The following is a 25,089-nucleotide window of genomic DNA, read 5'->3' as shown; positions in this document are numbered from 1 at the left end:
TTTAAAAAATGATGAGTGTCATTTGCTATCACTTTGTGAAAGAATAAATAGCTTTAATACTAAGCCATCTGCAAGTTTGAAGTGAAACCAATAAATCCTTAAAACTAGCAGTATTCTCCAGAAATTAGATTAATTTGGGACTTTGGGCAAAATTAATTGTCTTTTAGTGTTCATGATGTAAAAAATGTTAAATGAATGGGATACTGACGAATATATAATACTGAATTATTTCCGTATATACAATGCTGGAATTGGCAAATTCTGAAATGTATAATACAGTAAAATTGTTTTAGTAGAAAAGAGGAAGGTGAAGGAGTGTAAGGAAATGACGATGGAAGGATTTGGAGGGAGGACACTAAAGGGAGGAATGATTTAATTATAATATAATCTCAAACACATCATTTTCCCAGCCCGCCCTCTTCTCTCCTCACCAAACTCTTTCCTGCTCCATTCGCTCATGGAGAATTTGATAAGACCCAAACACTGTGCCTCTTCAGTTACAGTCACAGTCACACAGTTCTGCTTCACTCAGCTTTCTGGATAAGAGACAATCACATCCCACTCCACAAATAGGCACCTGTATGAACCTTCCTGGGGTTTGTTGTATACAACCAGCCCCACTCCCTACCCACTCCAAAACAATCATTTTTCTAGTCTCCATGCAGAGACACCTCTCACACAGAGGTTCAAGGGCAAGACCAAGCTCTTCCTCAAGGCTGAGTGTGAATGTTGACAATGTGTGCAGAAAGTCTTCTTTGTTAACTGTCCTCCCGAACACTGGGATGGTTTCTGCGTGTTCTGCTATAGAAACTGCTCCTTCTGAGATCAGTCAAACCTGTATTATTGTTCAGCCAAATGCAGTAAAACATTCTGAATTTTTGGGACTGCTGAAGTTTCTTTATTACAGAGCTAACACACTAGAAATTTTTGGAAATAATCTGTGTTTTCCAAAACACGTGTCCCTGTGTTTCTTCATTCCCTCACCTCCCCGCTCATGGAAATTTCTGGATCCATTGAAAATACGACAATGACAAACAATCTGAATAACAGCTGATGATTCATTAGAAATTTTAAAGCCAGGAAAGCATAGAATGGTGTATTATAGGTCCTTGAAAAAAATCAGAGTTGTAAGACCAAACTTTCCAAGATTCAAAACGTAGTAGAGAGATTCAAGATTGCTGTTCTAGTTACTTTTCTGTTGCTGGGATAAAACACTGTGACAAATAAATAAATAAATAAATAAATAAATAAATAAATAAAATAAAAAAACCTTTTGGAGGACTGTTTGGCTAACAGGCTGGGTTCCATCATCTACAAAAGGCTAGGTGAGGACTTGAGGACTTGAGGTAGAAAACTAAATACAGAAACTGAAGCAGAAATAGGTGAGGAAGGCTTCTTGATGGTTCGCTTCCTCTTCTCAAGTTCAGCCTCCTTTCTCGGACAAACCAGGAGCAGGCACCCAGTGCTGGAACCACGCCCAGTTCACTGGATCTTCCAACATCTATCATATTCAAGCAATGCTCCTCAGACATGCCCACAGGCCATTCTCAGAGTCAATTCCTCAATCAAGATTCCTTCTTTCTATGTTATGTCCAGTTAACCACCAAGAATATCCATCACAACCAAAATGCTGGATACTGGTAAGGTCTATTTCAGAATACAGAGAAAAATAAACACACCGAGGTGGCCACAGGAGAAAAACAAACAACAATCATTAAATCAATCAATCTTTAAAAGAAATATAAAGAAAACATAAAATCAACTATATAGTTGGAATAAACTTATATCTTAGAATAACTATAAATATTCATGATCTCAGTTCTCTGTAAAAATAGACACTAGCACATTGGATCAAATAGCAAATTAAAATAAAATTCATCTCTTTGTGACATCTAAGGAACATACCTCACCATTAAAGACAGATACAACATTTGATAAGAAGGAAAGAAACAGTATTACAAGCAAGTAGAATTAGGAAACCAGCCAGTGTTACTATTGTATCTTACAAACTAGACTTCACATTTAAACTAGTTAGAAAATGAATGAAAGATTATTCCATACTAATTAGGGAACTGATTCATCAAAATTTTGAAATTTTAAAACAATATGCACAATTTTTCATTTGATTTGCTGTGGTACCTTTCTGTTGCATGGCAAAGTGGTGACACCACTTATGTGTGATATATGGACAAATGTTAATAGATCATTGGGAATTCTACTGGTTTAGTAAATTATGGGTGGAGGTTCTACATTGATAACCAGAATTCACTAACACTGAATAGATTTTAAGTTCAATTAGAGAGCTATGGGCTACCACCAAGGATTCTATGCCACTACTATACCTGGAAGGTTATTATGCCATCTTAGTCACTAATGTATTTCATAGGAACAATACTTGGTAGGATTGTTGCTTGTGTCCTTGCTTTGGAACCTGGAAAGGTACCTTCTGGTACCACGAAAACTCATCTTTAGGGACGGGTCATTTTGGCCAGTTCTATATTAGGGACCTCTGGTCCCTGCTTCTGAAGTCCATTATGTTCACAGCACTGGAACATAATTTCCACCTTTGGGTCTTAACCAAGAGCAACAGCAATACACTGTATGATGTGGGAGTCTCTTGGACAGCCCTAGTCCACAACTCAAGCAAGAGATTCTCATGTGTAGTATTGGAGTGTTTGTTATAAGGTCTTTGCCTCTTAGAAGGGTCTCTGTCAGTCCAATTAATTAATTCTATATACGTATATTTTTTCTGCTCAATTACATGTATTTCAGTGGTTTTATTTTATTAGCTAGTTTATAATAGGAGTCATCGTGGCCTTTTCAGATATGCTTATTGTTATTTCTTCACCTTTCTCTTTCCTGTGTATTTACCATCTTTCCATAAAAGCCCCAATTTCTTATAGCTCTTGTCAAATAACTAGCTTCCTGCAATTCCCCTTTACCCTTCGCCATCTTCATCTGTGTTTACATCCCTCTCCCTGCCCCACAGGAACACCCTCTTTCCCACTTCTCTGAGCTGTGCTATTAGTAATGTAAAGATGATACCAGTGATTATGCCAAGCTGGACAGAGAAAAGCCCATGAGGCCCCCATCCAACAAAGACCTATAGTCAAATGCAGCTGGGAGTGGCATAGTTTGCCTTCCACACAAACGAACATATCAGCTGGCTACCCAGTGAATAATAGCCGGCCATGAAAAACTATATACAGTAATATTATGCAGACTGAACAGTTATATTTGGAAATGAGTCAGAATATCGATAATCAGGCATGCAAGTGACTATGAATGATGATTTGTTATGGGTAGTAGTAGGATCCCTTTACATTGTTTTTAGAAGTTTCAACTAATATATTTAACTTATAAAATAAATGAGGAGAGTACTCAAGAGTCTAGAAATAATACTACCATAAAATTCAGCTATATTACTCCTGGGTATATATCCAATGAATTTATATCCCATTACAGAGAAAATGCATGACCACAATCATTGCTGCACTATTCACAAAAATAGAATCAGTTTGTTTGTCTTTGAAATTATGGATGAATATTAGAAATGTAGCACATTTATAAGTTTTAATTTTATTTAGCTTTAAATTAAATCAAAATGATTAAATTATCAGGTAAATTGTTAGAGTTGGAAATAATCATTTTGAGTGAGGTAGCTCAGTCCCAGAAAGGCGAATGCCTTTCTCACATAAAATGTTAGGTTTGAATATTCACATGGGTGTTCTGGGATGAAGTACCCACAAAGGCAGGAAGTTAGTAAGAGGACATGGATAGGAAACTTGCAGAAAAGGAGACAGAAGGAATACAGCCAAAGAAATGGGAGAGGAAAAATGAGATTCCATTTAGTCATAGCCAAGGAAGTCATGCACACCAAGTAGCTGTTATTGCTTACCCTAGATTTGTACAAGTTAGGCCCTATCATCCAATAGTTAGTCACATGGCAAAAGGGGAAGATGCAGTTGTGTGAATTATTAATAATAGGTTGTCAACAAAAGTACTTGGTTTATATTTTAATATATGTATGATTGAGTTCCTTCTATAACATTTGAAATTACTATTTTGAGGAAAATAATTTTTTGAGTTATTTGCAAATAAGTAATTGTGTACAGATTGTAATTCTGTTCAAACTTCCCATTAGACTAGTACAATGAGACCACCCAGAATTGGATGTGCAGTTTCTCTTACACACTAGTATTATGTGCAGACCTCTTAACACTAATCAGTTGTTTTATGTTACCTTCTTTCCTTTTGAATTTTCAAAACATTGTTAGAATTAAGAGAAGGCATAATTTCTTTTTTAATAAACTTATTCTTTCTTAGTTTTGCAAAGTTTATGTTCTTAAAGATTCTGTAAAATTAATCCTAACATATCCAGATCAGCTACCAAAATACCTGATGTTCTGTTTTGCAAAATAGCCTGCATAAATTTCTCTGTATTAAAACATTTCCTTTTATAGAAGTTTGTCACAATAATATTTTTCTTATTTCCATGTGTTAAAATAAAATATTGATTAAACTAAAAATCACTAAGTTGAAACAAAACATATTGTAAATTAACATTACTATATATGTGTTTTGTATGTAACTAAAATTGATATAGTTCTCTGAGATAACCTTTTTAATATAAGAGAACATAATTTACACATTTAACACATAATCTCAGGAGAAGTAGACTAAAAACAATATATAAGAACAAAGTATATTATGTTGAATTTATAATGACATATTTTACACACATAAAGACAATCATTATATTTATGATTTAATCAAAAAATGTAGTTGTTGCAAAGATGCATTTCCCCTTTCATCCTAACTCTAAATAGAAAATTAACATTCTATGGATTGAGAAGGCAGGATAAGCAATCATTTTAGAATTATACTTTCACATTCACAGTTGAACTTTAGTATTTTTCTATGGAATGAATCTCAATAGTCTCAAAATGTCTTTTTTGTCAGAAATAAACACATTTGATAATATACATGATAGAAACGTATAAAAAGAAAGTAAAATAATGTTAATACTTAAGAATTATATAAAAATTTAATCTTAAATTACATGAGTCATTCTTCATTTATTGTAAAATTATATGCGTTATCTCATTTTGTTAATATTCTGGTTGAGTATCTTTTAAAATATGAAAAATTATAATGATAGTGTCACATTGCTTTAACAGGGGAATCCATTTTTTCCATTTATATAGAATATGGCCTATTCTTTTTGGATATCCCATTATTTCACACTCTTGCAAAAGTTTAAATTGCCACCTAGCAGAGTGTCATAATACCATATTTAAGTTCCACTTTTATCAGATATTTTACAGTGCAATTGGAGTTCATACTTCTTTTCATTTGAAACCAGTCTTAAAAAAATCTCTTGAATAGATCGAACTTTCTAAGTATATCCTACAAAGAAACATTTGAATAATATGTGCAATCAAACTATTATTTTCACAAGTACATTATATATTTTAAAATTTCTATGCTATTGAAATCCATCAACCATTAATTATGAAGATCAGTGCATCATCCTCAATTCCATTATTTAAGTCACAGATTACATACAAAATAGAAAATGTATTTGTTTGTAGCTCTGACAAAGATTATAGCATCTTGAAATGAATATTAAATAAAATGTAGAAATATGAATAGTATTAATACCTTTACAATAATTTGAATTTTGTACATTTAAAACAGCTATTACCTAGATGAAGAGCTACTTCAGTCAATGACTATTAAGGGAGTGACAATCAGGTTTTTTAATTGCTTTCTCTCTTTTCATCAGGATAAAGCACAGTCCAAAAAGACCAAACCTATAGGAATGAAAATAAAGTCAATACAAACACACACACACACACACACACACACCAATAATATAATATCATATATATACATATACTATATATATATGTATATATACATGCCTGATATATATACATGCAAATATATATATATATGCAAATATATATATTTGCAAGTGGTTGGGGTCTCCCTGTGACATAGCTTAAGCCATTTTGCTCCATGCCCACCAGCCATTTCATACAATGGCTATAATATGCTGGCCAGTCACTGACACAGCAAAATAGCATGAATTCAAGCAGGGACATGCTGACAATATACAGTTTTGTTCTGTATGAGGCTGGTTAATCTTATAAAATTCCACAAAGCTGTATGCAGAACTTATCAATTTAAAGGACAGTGTTAACTTTGATGTCTAAAATGGCTTAAGTCAGGACTACCACTGGGAAGCACCTCCAGCACCTGAAAATGAAGTCAGCATTTTTTTTGTGGGTTTAGCCGGTATAAACTGACATAGAAAACTGTTCAGTATCTTAGCCTCAGCCCCTGAATTCTGAGCTATGGCCCAAATTGGCCAGTCTTTTGGGTGCACATTTAATAAATCAACCCTTTCTGACTGAGATCTGTATCCTTGTAGTTTGTGGGGCAAATGCTGTAGCCTAACAGAATTATATGCTTAGGTTTGTGGAGCTAAGTCCTCATACATGCAACTATAGGGATCATTGCAGAAGCAGGGGGTTGGTGGTGGGGAGCAGGAAGTGATGAAGAGAGTTGGTGCATTTTAAGAGCTAAAGGATAAGAGAGTTTACTTTGAGATTGTGCTTCCTAAGAATACCAGAGGCTACAGCCATAAATTCTCACCATCAAGATAGAAGAAAGGACAATGAAAGTCAAGCTAATATGCATGTAGGGAAAGTCATTCACAGAGATATACAGGTAAGTAAAGAATACTGGGAAAAGAGGAAATAATCTAATTCTGAGAAAAGAACAACAATTAACAATTATTTATCCAATACCAAAGGGTTTAGTTTTGAAAACATATATACAAGTACCACTATACAGAATAAGCATGTTATATTCATGCATTTAGAGATGTGTGTGTGTGTGTGTGTGTGAAAATAATTAAATATTAAAGGGGCTATGAAGTTGAAGTAGTGCCAGGAGGAGTTTGACGCAGGTTATGGATAGAGAAAAAGGAAGAAGAAAATCATGTAATTTCAAAATAATAATATCAAAAAATAATTTTAATAAATAACTTAAAGATTAAGCATGAAGAATGAGTATGTTGAATTTTAATTTCATACACTGAATTTTTAAAATAGATATTTTATTGGGATATATATTTGAATAAAATTTTGTAGCAGAAGTACAGAAGACTATGTGAATAAAGTAACTTTGGTTTGTAATTGCTCATGTCATTTTCCATTGTTTTATGATTTTGATGTTTTTCTTTCTTTGGTAGGGGAGAAAGGTATCATAAAATAAAAAAAAGACATTTTGTATAGAAAAACAGAAATTCACATCCTCATTTAACGAGACAACAATAACAAAAGTATTACTTCACACTCTCTTTTCTTTTCTTTCCTTTTCATTTTACTTTTCTTTCTGATTTGTTAGAACTTAGATTTGACCTAGCTGTTTTTATGTCAATTCTATGCAGTTTTTAATCATCATTGCTCGCTAGTATAGCTTGAAGCCATGGATGGTAACAGCTCCAACAGTTCACTTTTTGGACAGGATTGGTTTATGTATCCTGGAATTTTTGTAATACATGTGGTGTGAAAAATTGTTCTTTTAAGGTCTGTACAGAAGTGAGTCAGAATTTTAATATAATTTTAATATAATTTTCTATAAATTGCTTTTAGTAGATGCCTTTTTATTTTTTAACTATGTCTGATCCAGGGGCAGGGGAGATCATTCTGTCTTCTGATACTTTCCTCAAGTTCTTTCTTCACACACTTGAAATTCTCATCACATATGGGAGGGGGAATCCGGAAAAGGGGAAATCATTTGGAATGTAAACAAAGAATATAGAAAACAAAAATATTAAAAAAAAATAGAAATTCTCATCATGCAGATTTTTCACTTGCTTTGCTAGAGTTAAACCAAGATTTTTTATATTATTCATGGCTATTGTAAACATGTTTCCCTAATATCTTTCTCAGGTCATATATAACTTGTGTAAAGCAGGGCTACTGATTTAGTTTGTATGGATTTTGTATACACCCACATTACTGAAGGTATTTATCAACTGTAAGAGTTCTATGGTACAGATTTTGGGGTTGCATATGTATAATATATCATCTGTAAATAACATACTTTGACTTCCCCTTTTTCTTATTAGCCTTCATTAGTAGTCTTACAACTTGAAGCTAAAACTTCAAGTACTATATTAAATAGATAGGGAAAGAGTAAACAGCCTTGTCTTGTCCCTAACTTTAGTGGGGTTGATTTAAGTTGCTCTCCATTTAATTTAGTATTGTCTATTTGCTTGCTGTATATTGCTTATATTATATTAGGAATGCACCATATAGTACTCATATTTCCAATAGTTTTAACATGAAGGAATGTCGATTTCATTGAATGTTTTTCAGCATCTAGTGAGATGATCATGTGACTATTTCTTTCAGTTTGTTTATATGATAGCTTACATAATAGATTTCCTTATATTGAATCATCCCTGCATCTCTGAGATGAAATCTACTTAATGATGTTTTTCTGTGTTCTTGGAATTGGTTTACAAGCATTTTATTGAGTAGTTTTGCCTGAGTGTTCATACAGGAAGTTAGTCAGAAGATCTCATTCTTACTGATTCTGTTTTTGGTTTAGGCATCAGGTTGATTAGGACTTCATAAAATGAGTTTCACAATGTTTCCTCCATCTCTATTTTAAATGAAGGGATTTGTAAGGGCAGGACTGGGAACAGAGAATACAATGATGCTTGTAGTTGGGTTGTAATGTAAATGAATGAATGAATGAATGAATGAATAAATAAATGAAAAAAGTTTGTAATGTGAATGAATGAATGAATGAATGAATAAATAAATAAATAAATAAATAAATGAAAAAAAATTTCCAAGCTAGGCAAGAGACATAATCATGGGCTATATTACTGATTTTTGTTTTCTTGAGACCCTCTCTTCTTCTGTGACTCACACTGGAATTTAAATCTAAAAGTGCTTGATGCAATTACATAATGTTCTGCCTTCTCATGTGCACCATGCACTTTGCTTCAGACTTCAGTTCTTTTTTTTAAAATGTTTTTTAATTGGATAATTTCTTTATTTACATTTCAAATGTTACACCTTTCCCAGTTACACCCCCCCAGACCTCATATCCCATCCTCCCCACCCCACTACCTCCCTGCCCTCCCTACAGTGGGGCATCTATCAAGTCTTCATAGGACCAAGGTCCTTTCCTCAGGCAATCCTCTGCTACATATGCAGCTGGAGCAATGTGTACTCCTTGGTTGATGGCTTAGTCTCTGTGAGTTGGGAAGATCTGGTTGGTTGATAATGTTGCTCTTCCTATGGGGTTGCAAACTCCTTCATCTTCTTCAGTTCTTTCTCTACCTCCTCCATTGGGGACCCAGTGCTCAGTCTAATGGTTGGCTTCAAGTATGTAAGGCTTTGGCAGGGTCTCTCAGGAGACAGCCCATGTCAGGCTCCTTTCAGCATGCATTTCTTGGCATCTGTATTAGTTTGGGTTCTCTAGAGTCACAGAATGTATGGATAGTCTTTAGATAGTTAGGGAATTTGTCAATGACTTATAGTCTATAGTACAACGCCCCAACAATCATCAGTTTCTAGCAGGGAAGGAAGCAGTTTCTAACAAGGATCTAGCAGTTTCTCAGTCCCACAAGGCAAGCAGGCAAGGAAGAGTGAGAGAGAGAGTCTTCCTTCTTCCAATGTCCTTATATATCTCCAGCAGAGGGTGTAGCTCAGATTAAAGGCTGTAGGTCTCCAACAGAGGGTGTGGCCCAGATTATTGGTGTGTGGGTCTCCAGCAGAGGGTGTGGCCCAGATTAAAGGTGTGTGCATCCATGCCTTTAATCCCAAATGATCTTGAACTCCGAGATCTCCTTGTTTTAGCCACTATGCTTCAAGATCTCAATACCAAAATCCAGGTCAGAAACTTATATCTCTGAGCCTCCAAATTAGGATCATAGGTAAGCCTTCCAAATCTAGACTGTAGTTCATTCCAGATATAGTCAAGTTGACAACCAGGAATAGCCACTACAGCATCCAAAATAGCCTAAGGATCTGGTGACGGAATATGGAATGAAAATGATGAATTCATAAAAATCTTTGGCAAATGGTTGGAACTAGAAAATATCATCCTGAGTGAGGTAACCCAGTCCTAAAAGAAGACACATGGTATGTACTCCCTGATAAGTAGATATTAGCCCAGAATCATGGAATACCCAAAATACAATATACAGACCACATGAAGCTCAAGAAGGAAGACCAAAGTGTAGGTCCTTCTTCTGAAAAGGGAAACAAATACTCACAGGACCAAGTATTGAGATAACGTATACAGCAGAGACCGAAGGAAAGGCCATGCAGAGACTGTTCCACCTGTGGATTTATACCAGACCTCAGTTCTTAAGGACACCATCAAGAGGACAAATCGGCAACCAACAAATTGGGAAAAGATCTTCACAAATCCTACATCAGATAGAGGGCTAATATCCAATATATATAAAGAACTCAAAAAGTTAGACTCTAGAAAACCGAACAACCCTATTAAAAAATGGCGTACAGAGTTAAACAAGGAATTCTCACCTGAAGAATTTCAGATGGCGGAGAAGCATCTTAAAAAATGCTCAACTTCATTAATCATTAGGGAAATGCAAATCAAAACAACCCTAAGATTTCATCTTACACCAGTCAGAATGGCTAAGATTAAAAATTCAGGAGACAGCAGGTGTTGGAGAGGGTGTGGAGAAAGAGGAACACTCCTCCACTGCTGGTAGAGCTGCAAATTGGTACAACCACTCTGGAAATCAGTCTGGCGGTTCCTCCGAAAACTGGGCACCTCACTTCCAGAAGATCCTGCTATACCACTCCTGGGCATATACCCAGAGGATTCCCCACCATGTAATAAGGATACATGCTCTACTATGTTCATAGCAGCCCTATTTATAATTGCCAGATGCTGGAAAGAACCCAGGTATCCCTCAACAGAAGAGTGGATGCAAAAAATGTGGTATATCTACACAATGGAGTACTATTCAGCCATTAGAAACAATGAATTCATGAAATTCTTAGGCAAATGGGTGGAGCTAGAGAACATCATACTAAGTAAGGTAACCCAGACTCAAAAGGTGAATCATGGTATGCACTCACTAATAAGTGGTTATTAACCTAGAAAACTGGAATACCCAAAACATAATCCACACATCAAATGAGGTACAAGAAGAAAGGAGGAGTGGCCCCTGGTTCTGGAAAGACTCAGTGAAACAGTATTCGGCAAAACCAGAACGGGGAAGTGGGAAGGGGTGGGAGGGAGGACAGGGGAAGAGAAGGGGACTTACGGGACTTTCGGGGAGTCGGGGGCTAGAAAAGGGGAAATCATTTGAAATGTAAATAAATTATATCGAATTAAAAAAAATATTCAGGTATTACTTTCATCTCACACTTGGCGTAGGGACTGGGTTTTAGCTCTATACATGATAAATATTCTTATCTCAGTACTTTGGAAGTTTCCAATAAATACCCTGATTTAATTTCTCCAAAAATCCTTTTTGTGGCCTCTATGGTAACTATGATCATTATCTATCCCCTGAAACAAGGGACTTTCTTAAAACCACATGTATAAAATGGAATCCTGATACCAAGACAAATTTGTTTTCTGCATGCTGGAGATAAGGGGTGCTTGCTTCACCAAAAGGATTGAGAATTCCATTGGAATTTCTGTAAAATGTTAATGATCAAGAGAAAGATCAAGAGTAAGCTATAGAAGGAAGAAATTGCAAATTATGTCAAATTTCATATCTATAATCCACCCATATAGTCCATTTTATACATAATTTTTGATCCACATTTAATAAATTGTAACTGATCCACAGCATACAATATATATATTGCTATTACCTTAGATAAAATATCATTGTATTTTTTGTTTGTATGTTTACTTCTTTGAAATTGAATCTCACTTTACAGCTCTGGCTAGCCTAAAACTTATTATATATGGAAATGTAGCCTGGAGTTCACAAAAATCCTAATTCACAAATTCTGGGACTAAGGAGTATCATAGACTATGCCATTGTCTATGATAAATCCTTAGTCTCAGCATCAATGAAATATACCCCTTTGGAAATGTGAAGAAACACACCATCCATTAAATTATTGTAATACACCTTGCTATTATACTATTTCAAAGGAATGACTTAGTTTTCAAATGCCCCAAAAGCAGAGATTGCTTTCCTTCATTACCTAGTCTCTACTAAAGTATTAACTAATCTAGATATGGTGCAAAGAAGGCAAACACACTTTACTCTTTCTCTCTCTCTCTCTCTCTCTCTCTCTCGCTCTCTCTCTCTGTTTCTGTCTGTCTCTGTCTCTCTCACTCTTTCTTTCTCTGTCTCTGTCTCTCTGTCTATGTCTCTGTTCTGTCTCTCTCTCTCTCCCACACACACACATACACACACACACACCATACAAACATACCTCATACATACAGTTCAATCACTTCAACACATTTCATATTCATATTTTCCTATAAAGTTTCTGGAATTATGAGTGGTAGACCTTCTTCTTTTCACTGTCTAGCTAAGTTGGTCATCCATATACAAATAGATCCTTCCCTTTATCCTTCCAGAGTTCTTCACTTTTCAAACTTCTTAGCTCTACTTTATCTAAAACTTGGACAATATTTCTAGTTTTATTAAGGGATTAATTTTCATAAAATGGTTATGATGCTTGAAATATTCTGTTTCCTTGTGATCAAAGTCAATTTCAGATCTGCTGTTTACTCATAGGCATACTAATTGCTTTTTAAAGCATCACCCTTATAACAATCAAAATATCTGTGTCTGTAATTTATGCTTTTTCCTTGCAAAAAGCTCATTAGCAGTCATAAGACTCGATAATGTTAATATTCCCAAGATGAATGATACAAAAGATTCATTATCTTTAAGCCACATTGGAATCATTGAACTGAGGCATTTTATATGATTACAATTATCTTTCAAGCAATATACTCATATAAATTTAACTAGATGCTTAAGTGGCCTATTGACCCAAAGGGCACTCTAACTCCCTGACCTGATAATTTAATATATTAATGTGCAAGGAATAATGCACACTTTCATTACAAAGTTTTCTCTCTTTCATTTTGAACAAACAGTCTTATGGGTTTAATTGGAATAGTGACAGCAAATAAAAATTTGTTTTCAAATTTTTCTGACTCTTGTTTCTCTGTACATATTTTTTTAGTTACTATGATAATTAAGAAAATCTTACTTCCATACACCTATTTCCTGCACCATTACTTTCTATGTAAAGATGAGATTGAAGTCTTTTTTTTGGAAAACAGGTTTTATAGATTAATCAGAGTATTGTATGATAATTTATGAAATATGACTAAATTCAATTTGATGCTCTTTAAGTCATAGTAGTAAGAATTTGCAAATGGCTTTCTAATGCTTATCCACTTGTCATTTCTCATATCAGATGCATAGAGAAGTTTTGATCTTTGAAAACTTGCTTTTCCTTCAAATATACCAATTCTGAATTAATGTTACTGGGTAATCTGGATAGCTCAGTGCTCCACAAGGTTTCTAGTATGGAGCCCAGATTCTAAAGCACTTTAAACTGAAAGCTGTAAAACATTGGTCCCAGGATTCAATGGGGGTGAGACCTTAGCTGAGATGCCCTACAGTAGAGAGATGGAACCTGATAAGATAGGGCCCCCAGTGCAGGGATGGAGACACCTTCAAATTTTTTGACCCAGAATTGTTCCTGTCTAAATGAAATGCAGGAGGAAAAATGGAGCAGAAACTAAAGGGATGAGCATCCAGTGACTGGCTCAATTTAGGATCCTTCCCATGGGGGAGGCTCTAAATCCTGACACTATTACAATGCCATGTTGTGCTTGCAGACAGGAACTTAGTATGGTTGTCCTCTGAGAGGCTCTACCAAAAGCTGACTGAGACAGATGCAGAAACTTACAGCCAGTCATTGGACTGAGCTCAGGGACTCCTACTGAAGAGTTAGGGGCAGGATTGAAGGAAGTGAGGGGCATGGCACCCCCATAGGAACACCAATGAGATCAACTCACCTGGACCCCTGGGAGCTTCCAGAGTCTAAGCCACCAACTGAAGAGTATACATGGGATGGTCCAAGGCACTTGGCACATATCTAGCAAAGGACTACCTAGTCTGTCGTCAGTGGGAGAAGATGCACCTAATCAAGTACGTAATAATGCCCCAAGAAATATATGGGAAAGAGGGGGGAGCAACCTTTTAGAGTGGTAAGGGGATGGGGTGAAGAACTCTGGAGAGGAATCAGGAGGGGGCCAATATTTGGGATGTACATAAATATAATGATTATTTTTATGAATAAATAAAATCATGGCATTTGCAAAAAAATTCAATACATAGGACAAACTTGGCATTCCCTTTAAATGCTGCAGATTCATCATGCTATAATGTATGTGAAATTCAGTAAGGAGTCCAGTGTAGCTTCTTATCTTAACCATTTGACTAACTTTTAAGAACAGCACTCATAGTGATATTAAATTCTGAAATTATTGGAGTATAATCTTCTAGCATATATATATGCTAGAAGTAATCTAAGAAAAATCATGAAAACAAGCAGTCTGATGACTTGGCATGTGGTGGGAATGAAGCAAATTGTCATATGGGCTATCTATATGTATATAATCACTCGAAGGATACAAAAAAGAAATATTAAATACTGTACTATTTAGCATTGTGGATAGGTCTGGAGGTTAATTGAAATAGCTCAGACACAGAAGGACATGGATTATACGATTTTATTCATAATCGCTATTTTATATAGTAAATTAATCTCATTAAAGAGTAAGATTAAACGGGTGTTAAGATCTTCCAGGGCGACCTCCATTCTCCTACCAACTCTCCTCCACCTCCATCAGACTCCTGAACCATACAGAGAGCAGCATGTTGTCCCCTGACAGGATCCATCCAGCACCTGATTAAGACAGGTAAGGATACCCATAGTCAACCAGCGGATGCAGCAGCACACAGATGAACTAGCTACCTAGTTTCTTGCCTGCCTCCAGAGTCTAGGGTCGGGGAGTCTGTATTGTACCACCTCACTTCCATCCCCCATGGGCAGGTAAGGTCAGGCAGCCAGTAGTCCAGGGCACAGGGAACAGGAAAGAACATGAATTGATGGGTTGGACCTAGGCCCCGCACATACATTACAGATGTGCAGCTTGACCATCATGTGGATTGTGAACAACTGGAACAGGGTAACCCCAAAAGCTGTTGCTCTGATGTAGGATATGTTCTACCGTCTGGGCTGCCTTGTCTGGCCTGAGGGGGAGTGCCTAGCCTTTCAGAGATTTGAAGTGTCAGAGTGGGAGAATATCCAGGCGGGCCCCACCTGCCCAGATGACAAGGGGAGAGGAAGCGGGGAAAGGATTGTGGGAGGGGTTGACCAGGAAGGGGCAGTGATAAGGATGTTAAGTGAATAAGTAAAAACATAAAATTAAATGAAGTGTCGGGGTGGTGGTGATTAGCAGAGAACATAGATCTTGGTAAAATCAAGTATTGAGAAAGGCCAATGGAAGCATGTTAAACTCTGGTAGGACTGAAGCACAGTGTTGCACAGTGGCTGTCAATGAACTGTCCATTTCTAAAGTTCCAGCCAATGACTGAGAGAGTTTTCCCAATAAACAAGGATAAATTCTGAGGTGCAGATATGATACATCTGATTCAAAGAGTACAAGTATATACAGGCAATGAAAGAGGCTGATGCCCCATTCCTACACACAATTTATCTTTCATGTTGTATTAAAATTATTTTTGGCTAATAAATAAAGCTTACAAGACTCAAGGATCTTTTTTTCTTCAAAATCAGAAAAATATCGTAAATTATATCAAATTCATCCTTCTTCAGTATTTCTCTTGTTGATTTTTGATACTGTATTTTAATTACAACCCTTTCCCCTCTATTCTTTCTCCAAACCTTCCAAGAGGTCCTTCCTTGGTCATCGTTAAATCCAAGGTTTCTAGTCCCCTTGGTGTTATTGCATGAATATATACATATGCATATGTTTATGCATACATATTACTAAATATAAACTGCAATGTCTGCGTAATGTTACTTGTATGAACGTTTTCAGAACTGAAGATTTGATATCGAATAGCCAAAGAGTGTGCTATTCTCTGAAGAAGACAAGGACGACTTCTGCTGTGCTTATTTGCCCAGAGTACTTTGTGTAGGGTTGAGGTTTTGTGGATTTTTTCCTCATCCTCATTGTGATATGTATTTCTATCCTCATTGTTCATTTCATACTTAAGCAGTCATGTAGATGAAACTTTACAGATGCAGTGAAAATAATTCTGATTATCTTGCCATGTATATCTTGTTGGATTTAATTATAAAAGATGTCCTGGGAATCTTATTTTCTATTCATTTAAGTTTACCTTTGTATTATTCATCATTGATTGTTTAAACCATTTCTAGCCTCTTACTCAGTGTTCATTCACTGATCAGTGTTCATTCACTATCAAGTCCTGAGCAGTTGATCACTTTTGAATAATATAAATGAATTTATATTCATTTATATAAATACACATTATCTATTATTATTTACTTATTTATTATTATTATTTATAATTTGTTCACTTTTAATTTTGTTGTTTACTTTTATTGTTTGCTTTGTTTTGTTCTTTCTTTGTCTTTGTCTTTGTCTCTCCCTCTCTCATTGTGTTCATGTGTGTGTGTGTGTTTATGCATGTTTTAAGCAAAGTATGCATGTATATGTCTCATTTTTTTCAGGCTATATTGCCCTCTACTTGTCTATCCTCCTGCCTCTTCTCCTGCATACTGAGATTATAAGTATATTTCAAAGCCTCTTAAAGAAAAACTTAGGAAATTATTCTCTGAGCCCTTTCAAAACTGATTTCCTGAGAATTTTATCTGGATGATCTGCAGACATAAAGTTGGAAAACATTTAAAGTCTGCTACTCTGTCCACAGGCTTTGTCTAACAATGTTTTCATTCTTTAAAAGCTGTTGATATATATATATATATATATATATATATATGAGATTAACATACCAATATTCAACCTAAGTGAATTTTATATACTTCTAGGATACTTAGACAAAAAAAAAAACCCAAATAGCATTGACATGTATTCATTTCATACAAACTTCTTGATATGCAATTATTTCAAGGGTTAAAACCTAAGATTGCATTAAAAAATAAAATATCATGTCTTAAAGATTTATATTTATTGTCTTTTGTTTTTAAATATTTGATTCTATCAAATTTTATCTTAGTATAATGGAAGATTGACATTTAATTGAAAAGGCCAAGCTTTATTTCTTGAGCTTGTTGATATCTTTTTTATTACTTAAAAATGGCATGTAAAATGTTTCTGTTTCATAGGCTTTCCTAGTCTCCCTGTGCTTTGATTTTTGTTTTGCTTCACTCTGATATCTGTTCACTCTTGAGGAATTAATTATTCTTACAAATAATCAGTTTAATATTTGAGACAATTGATGTACAAATCAACTCCTTTCCATTTGTTTCAAATAATGAACTTACAAGTTAGTCCAGTTTTAAAATCAATTTTATTAAAATCCAGATGTTTTAAATGGATTTTATTTTTACTTGTGTTTTAAGAAATAGCCTTTCATTTTCTTGGAAATTAAGGAAATAGAGGCATATTTATCTTAGTCCACTGTTTTAAATTCAATGGGAAGCTACCATCGTGAGTAATTAATATGTATAGTTCTTTGTTGTTTCCTTGCTACTTTTGAGGCAAAGTCTCACTATAAAGCTACTAGTTCTGAGTTTGCCCCAGTGTCTGCTCCTGAATGCTACTGCTATAAGTGTGAACCTCCAGAACACCTCAGATAAGATTCTAGTAATGCTATTCTTGGACTGAAATCATGATTTGGTGGATAGCCATTGCCATAGAAATGTTAGGATTTGAGCCCAAATCCCAGAAACCAATATAAGCAAAGGTAGCATGCACTTATGACCTGGTACTCCTATGGGTAGATGGAGGGAGGAGACAGAAGAGTGTACAGGAGTTTTCAGAAGATAAATTGGAAGGAGGTCATTAGCATCAATAACAAAAGAGACCTGTCATCAGCAATGTCCTAGGTCGTACTCTGACTTTCATGATAGTTTGAAAACTTCTGTGCCCATAATCAAACATATGCACACAGATATGCATGCACTCAGTTACCTATGTCATGCACATGCATCATACTCTCACATAAAAATAAATGAAAGATAATAATGTTATTGTTCCCATAGTATATTTACATTCTGTATGCAGTATTATGTGTATGTAAAGCAAACCAAGCTAAGCATCATATTTTGTAGTAAGAAAAGAGTTCTCATGCCAGTAATGGGTTGCCGATGTAAAGAAAACTTTCCAGCGTACTTTTGACTTCAGTATAGGTGATTTAACAGCGTATTTGTCTCATAGAAATACAATATTAGAAATATTTAACTGAAATACTGACATGTTATAAAAAGTGACAACATTCACCTTGATATAATTTTAGGATGTAAAAACACTTTTCTTCTTTATAAGGATTTTAAAATAGCTAGCTAATGTCTAGCTAGCCAGACATATCTAAGAATAAAGATTAAAGTAAAATCATTTCTGTTGTTGAAAATATAGTACTGCATATGCACTGGTACATGGTTAATAATAATCAAAATAAAAAGTTTATTAAATAATTTGGTCTGTATGAAGTAATAGGCAGTTATTTGTAATTTTAAACCTTACATGTTTTTCAGTGTGTCTCCTATGCTAGATCATTATGAACCATTCAATACAGATAATTATACCATTAAGTGACAGGACTCTGTTAGTTATTCATAAGGCTGTGGCATTAGCTGACATTTAGGTCCTCCCCCAATGACAAATAATGTCGCAGATTATAGAAGAATATATTTTAAAATGAGTAGTTCTTAAGTATCCTGGCATGCGTGTTAAAGAAGGCTATACACTTGTATCATTCACAGCAGCAATATAAGGATGTCTGAGCAGAATCAAGGATGAGTAAGAACAAGTAGCCCTCAGCCCAATCTCTCTGTCTTCGCACTATTCCACAGGATAATGCATTTTCTTCCACTAAGCTATTGGGGAAAAGACAAAATTGGTAGGACAAAAAGGTGGATTTTATTCTAAGTGGTTTCTTCTCTCTCCACACAAAACAAACTATTTGTTCCATGTCATTACCTTAAGTTAAGTTAGTTAAGACTCATTAAAGCAATAGGGATAAAAATGATTTTGAAGGAACTAACCCCTTTCTGCTTTGATTTAAAGCCTACTTCACAAGACTGAACACAAGGCTGGTACAGGAGAAACATCAAAATATGATCTGGTAGGTAATAGCTCATAGTCCTACAAGGAAAACTTGATGCTATACTTCTGCCAATTTGTTACAGTAAAAAGTTGTCCCTAATTTTTTATATTTGTACACATAGGTTAGTATATACACAGAGAAACACAGAGAAGTTTCACTTTACAGTAGTAAGGAGGTATTCTAGAGAACTCTACTGCTTAGCATGCAGAGAATAAATGTTTAGTTCTATGAGGGGCAGCTATATAAATCTCCTCTGCTGACACTCAGGAGTCATTTCAGAAAAATGAGAAGAAAGAGTAGGAAACAGAAATAGTATAGTGAAATAGCATTTACTGAACATGCCCATGATATTGCAAACATAAATTCACATCAGTTGTGATGGTTTGCATAAGGCCTGCACAATCACAAAACAGCCAAATCCTCAACATAGATCAGAAAGTCATTCATGAAGTACAACCTCTAGAAAAGAATCTATTTGTAATTTATGACTGCTGCAGAAAAGTCAGTTTTCTTAAGGAGTGTGACTTTTGATAGACTACACATACTCCAGGAAAATATCTTACACCTATGTACCAATAATAAACAAGTGCTATGTAAAGCCAATAGGTTTTAAAAGTAAATAAATAAACAGCACATAAAGTGAAGGAAAAGTGATGAAGGCCTTGTAAAAAGATTAGTAGGAATGGAAAAAATAGGTAGATTTGTTCAAAATACATAATAAATACATGTGAAATGTTTACACGATAATTCATGAAGATTTCTACCACAACTCAAAAATAAGCTGTTAATTTTTAAAATACTGTTTAATATAATTTTGAATAATCACTTGTGATAATTATGAATTCATAATTTCAGTTACCTAGTAAAATATTGTTGATACTAGAATATTCTGTCACAAAATAACCATTTAATAAATCTTTTTTGAAAGAAAAATGAAGAATGAGTTTAATGTCCAATAGACACTTTAGTTAATTTAATCTTTCAGGTTTATTTATTTCAGGCTGTTGAATCTATACTTGGTTGATTTTAACTAAATGTTAATCTCTTAGACTATTTCTGGCACATGGTAGACAATCATTAGCAGTAAATCTAGAATTCTGTTTTCATCTAGAATAAACTAAGGCCTAACAGAATCGGTTAACTGTACATTATTGTACAAGCTAGAGGAATTTATCTTACTCATGTATAGGATGTCCTTGGAGGTAAATGTGCTAATAATAATAGTCTATTTAAAATTGTTAATGGGATTCTATACTGCTTCAACCACTATAAATGGAATGCTTATTACTAAGCAAAATGATTTTATAGTCATTGAACTTCTTGAATATGTTTTTAAAATTGCTACCTCAGTCATAGCTATTGTACATTTATCAAAAATGGAAATCAGATAGCTTCTAAGATATCTTCAAGGAACAATATAAGTTAGAGAGAGAGAGAGGGAGGGTAGAGAGAGAGAGAGAGAGAGAGAGAGAGAGAGAAGCCTGAGACCTATATGCTTGTTCCTAATCACTCCCTGATGTCCCACCTCTTTGACTGTGTTAAACTCTGCTATCATCCTTCAACAAGGCAAATACTATGCAACTTTTATTAACATTATTTTTCTAGAACTCTATTCCTAACTACAATTTACACATTAAAAATAAGGTCACTATCCAGAATTTTAAGACCCAGAACATGATATTTGTTGTTCATTTTCTGTTTCTATTTCTAAATACAATTCCTAATCTCACATCATTTGAAATCTAGATCCTTCGTGTCATTTGGAATTGAGATATATTCCTTAGAGAAGAGTGGCATTCTACATAGGGAGAGTGAAAGTTTAAACAAACCTTAATCTACTCTGAAGTTGAATTAATACTTACAGAAACTCCTGATTTGTTTGTATTTCAGCACATTTGAACATATAAATCAATTGGCAATCAACTGCATATATATATATATATATATATATATATATGCAGAGAAAAAAGACTAACACAGAAAATAATAAATATAAACACAGTTACAAACACATCTGATGCAAATCACATTCAGAGTAAGAGTATAAATTATTTTAAAACTGGTCATAGATACAGAATGACTATGTGATCATCCGTGTTGTTCTAAGTGATACTTAGTGCTATTCTTAGTGTGTGTGGATTTATCAAAACACAAACTTCAGATGAATGGCAGTTGATATGAAATTCATAAGTACCAAAGGGAACCTCACAAATATTTACATATTTTTGACTTCTTTTCCATTTTAAATTTTATTTTGTAAATATTGGTTAATTCAAAGGAAATGACACCATTCTAAAAACATTTTTTATTGGATATTTTCATTATTTACATTTCAAATATTATCCCCTTTCCTGCTTTCCTCTCTGGAAACCCCTTATTGCATTTCCCCCTCCCCTGCTTCTAGGAGGGTGCTCTCCCACTCACCCACCCACCCATTCCTGCCTCCTTACCCTAACATTGCCCTACAATGGGCCATCAAGCCTTCACAGGACAACGGGCCTCCGCCCCCACTGATGCCCAACAAGACCATCCTCTGCTCTATATGGGGCTGGAGCCGTGGGTCCCTCCTTGTGTACTCTTTGGTTGGGGGTTTAGTCCCTCTAATCTCTTGGAGGTCTGGTTGGTTGATATTGTTGTTCTTCCTATGGGGTTGCAAACCCCTTCAGCTCCTTCAGTCCTTTCTCTAACTCCACCATTGTGGACCTCTTCTCAGTCCAATAGTTGGCTGTGAGCATCTGCCTCTGTATTTGTTAGGCTCTGACAAGCCTCTAAGGAGACAGCTATTTCAGGCTCCTATCAGCAAGCACTTCCCAGCATCAGCAATAGTATCTGGGTTTGGTGTCTGTATATGGGATGGATTCCCAGGTGGGTCAGTCTCTGACCTTTCCTTCAGCCTCTGCTACACACTTTGTCTCCCATATTTCCTCTTGTGAATATTTTCCCCTTTCTAAGAAGGACTGAAAAGTCTAACTTATCACATTAAGTTGTGTTAGAGCTGCTTACTGAATGTTGAAATTCTTACTAGGAGCAGGAGAAGGAGGAGGAGGAGAGGGGGGGAAACTAGTGCAGGTAAGGATGATGGACAATGGAGATATAATTAATGAAATAAAAAAATCTTTGTTTTAGGTAGAAAATTATATAGCTTTACATATACTCACTAAGTAGCATTTCAATTAGTGAAAAAATAAGCCAACACTATCCACTAAATATAACATAGGATGGATTTATTTTTCATAGAGTGCAATCTAAGGGGTGCATTGTTAGGGCATATTTTGTCTGAACTGTCCATACTATTGGACATCTATTCATGCCTTAAACTAGACTTGCAGTGACTGACATCTGAGTTCATTGTTCTCTCCTCAGTTCTCCGAGATAGTCTAGCAAGCTGGCAGATTACTTCCCTGCAGTATATTATATTTCATTTGGAAAATATATGAAAAAATGCAGTTAGTGAAAAAGCTCTGTGTCCTTGACAGAAGGAGATTTGTACAGATCCTCTGGATACTGCATGCTCTTGACTAGCAGAGAGCTCTCAAGGCATGCTTATTTCATTTCCAACTATTTCACCTAATTTTCCCACTACTCAAAGCAAGAAGGCAAGACAGTTTGGATTATCTGTTTCCTAGATAAGAAAGCTTGGCACTAGAAGGTTAAATGAGTTGCCCAAGGTTAGAACTATATTGAACATTGACGTTTGACATGATCCTACATTTTCTATGTTTCAGTATTTCTCCCACTAGCACATACTGAGGTCATCAATCTTAATCACAGACGACTGAAACACAAAGCATAAAAACAGTGACTCTCAAAACCACCCAGAGGCCCTATTCCCGTTCTTTACCCTCCTATAGAGCATGGATTAGCAAAGCAGAATCCACAGAAAAAGAAAAATGAGCTCTTAAAAAAACAAGTAAACATACAAAAACAGAAAATGTATTAGAATACAGCTACATTTGATTATGTATTATCTATGTTGATTTTCAATAAATAGGCAGTGGCAGAATTGTATATTGAACAAAATTATGTCATCTTAAATTTGTATTCATTTACTGTCTTTTTACATAAAAAAATTATCTTTGCTATGGACTATTCAAAGATAAAATATTGACCTCTAGACTCTCTTGCAGCTAATTCTCTAAAGAGTGCCACAAATCTCTGGGTAACACTTATATACAATGCCTTTTGTTTGTTTAGCTGTTTTTATTAAGCCTCCTTAATTGTCTTGAATTCCCATCTCTTATTCATTTCCTTCAGATTTTTTTTCTAAATGTATTATGCATATCACCTAGACCTGCTATATTCACATTATATACATGAAGCAACAAATGTTAGTATAAATGATATTGGGCAAAAAAGTGGACTCCACTTAGATATATATGTATATGATATATATGTATATATAGTATATGTATGCACACATATCCATATGTATACACATACATAAACACACATATACATATGTATACATACACCCATATACATATGTGAACATATACAAATACATGTGTATACACATACATACACATACAAATGCATGCATATACACTTCTGTCTTAGTTAGGGTTTTACTGCTCTGAAGAAACACCATGATCAAGGTAAGTCTCATAAATGACAACATTTAATTGGCGCTGGCTTATAAGTTCAGAGATTTAGTTCATTGCCATCAAGGCAGGAACATAGCAGCATCCAGGCAGGCATGGGGCAGGAGGAGCTGAGGGTTCTACATCTTTATCCAAAGGAAGCCAGAAACAGATTGGGTATGCTCAGGCATCTAGAAGGAAGATCTCTAAAACCCAACCCCACAGTGACACACTTCCTCCAGCAAGGCTACACCTTCTTTTGTATACTGGGCCGAGTATATACAAATCATCACAACATATATACACATACATACACATACATATATATGGAACAACCCCTGAAGGCCTTGGGAGAATCCATGAAGAGTTTCATATATCTTTGACATGAAATGCCATTCTCTAAAAATGACAAGGCTGCTGTCCTTCTAAATTTTCAGCAGCTGTGGTAACCCCAGAAAAACTGCACAATAGTGAGCTCATTAATATTCCTCATGGAGATAAGTGAAATAGAATACCCTATCCATCCCTAAGAATCCATACATAATGGTTTCTAGTTGTAGTTGTTGAGCTAGCTACTCATAAGATTATCTATACTTCTGTAAGTAATGATACTTGACTTTATCACTTTACCAAGCTAGATAAGTAGAACATATCTTTGTTGTGTTCTTGGGAGCCTGCTCTAAAATTAATAGACATTTTTAAATATCATGAGAAAAAGTCAAAGAATGGATTTTAGGTATTATGTAGGTAAGGTTGTTCATTTCTTATATGGAAATCAAATATAATGGCTGTACTAACAATTAACAAGACACAATATTTGCTAATCCATTATAGTTCAGTATCTTGCCATTCTAGATACATCTATCTTCTGGACAACTTTACATAGTCTCATGAATGTATATTTTATTTATGTGATAATGGATCTTAAATATATCACAATGCAAATTATGATAAAACCTGCTAATCAATAATATTACAATGAGCTTTCACAGGAACTAAAACCTGACAGGCAGAAGCTTTTGATTTGGACCTGTTGCAACTTTGCATATGCTAGTTAATACTGAGATAATATTTCCAGTTACATAAAACAACAATGTTGGATTCATCTTACATCACTCTTCTCATCATACCTGATCAAACGTAGTTCTATCCTTG

Source organism: Apodemus sylvaticus, chromosome 9, assembly GCF_947179515.1.
Source record: "Apodemus sylvaticus chromosome 9, mApoSyl1.1, whole genome shotgun sequence".
NCBI lineage: Eukaryota > Metazoa > Chordata > Mammalia > Rodentia > Muridae > Apodemus > Apodemus sylvaticus.
The sequence above is the reverse complement of the archived record's forward strand: the minus strand, read 5'-3'. Positions refer to the sequence as shown.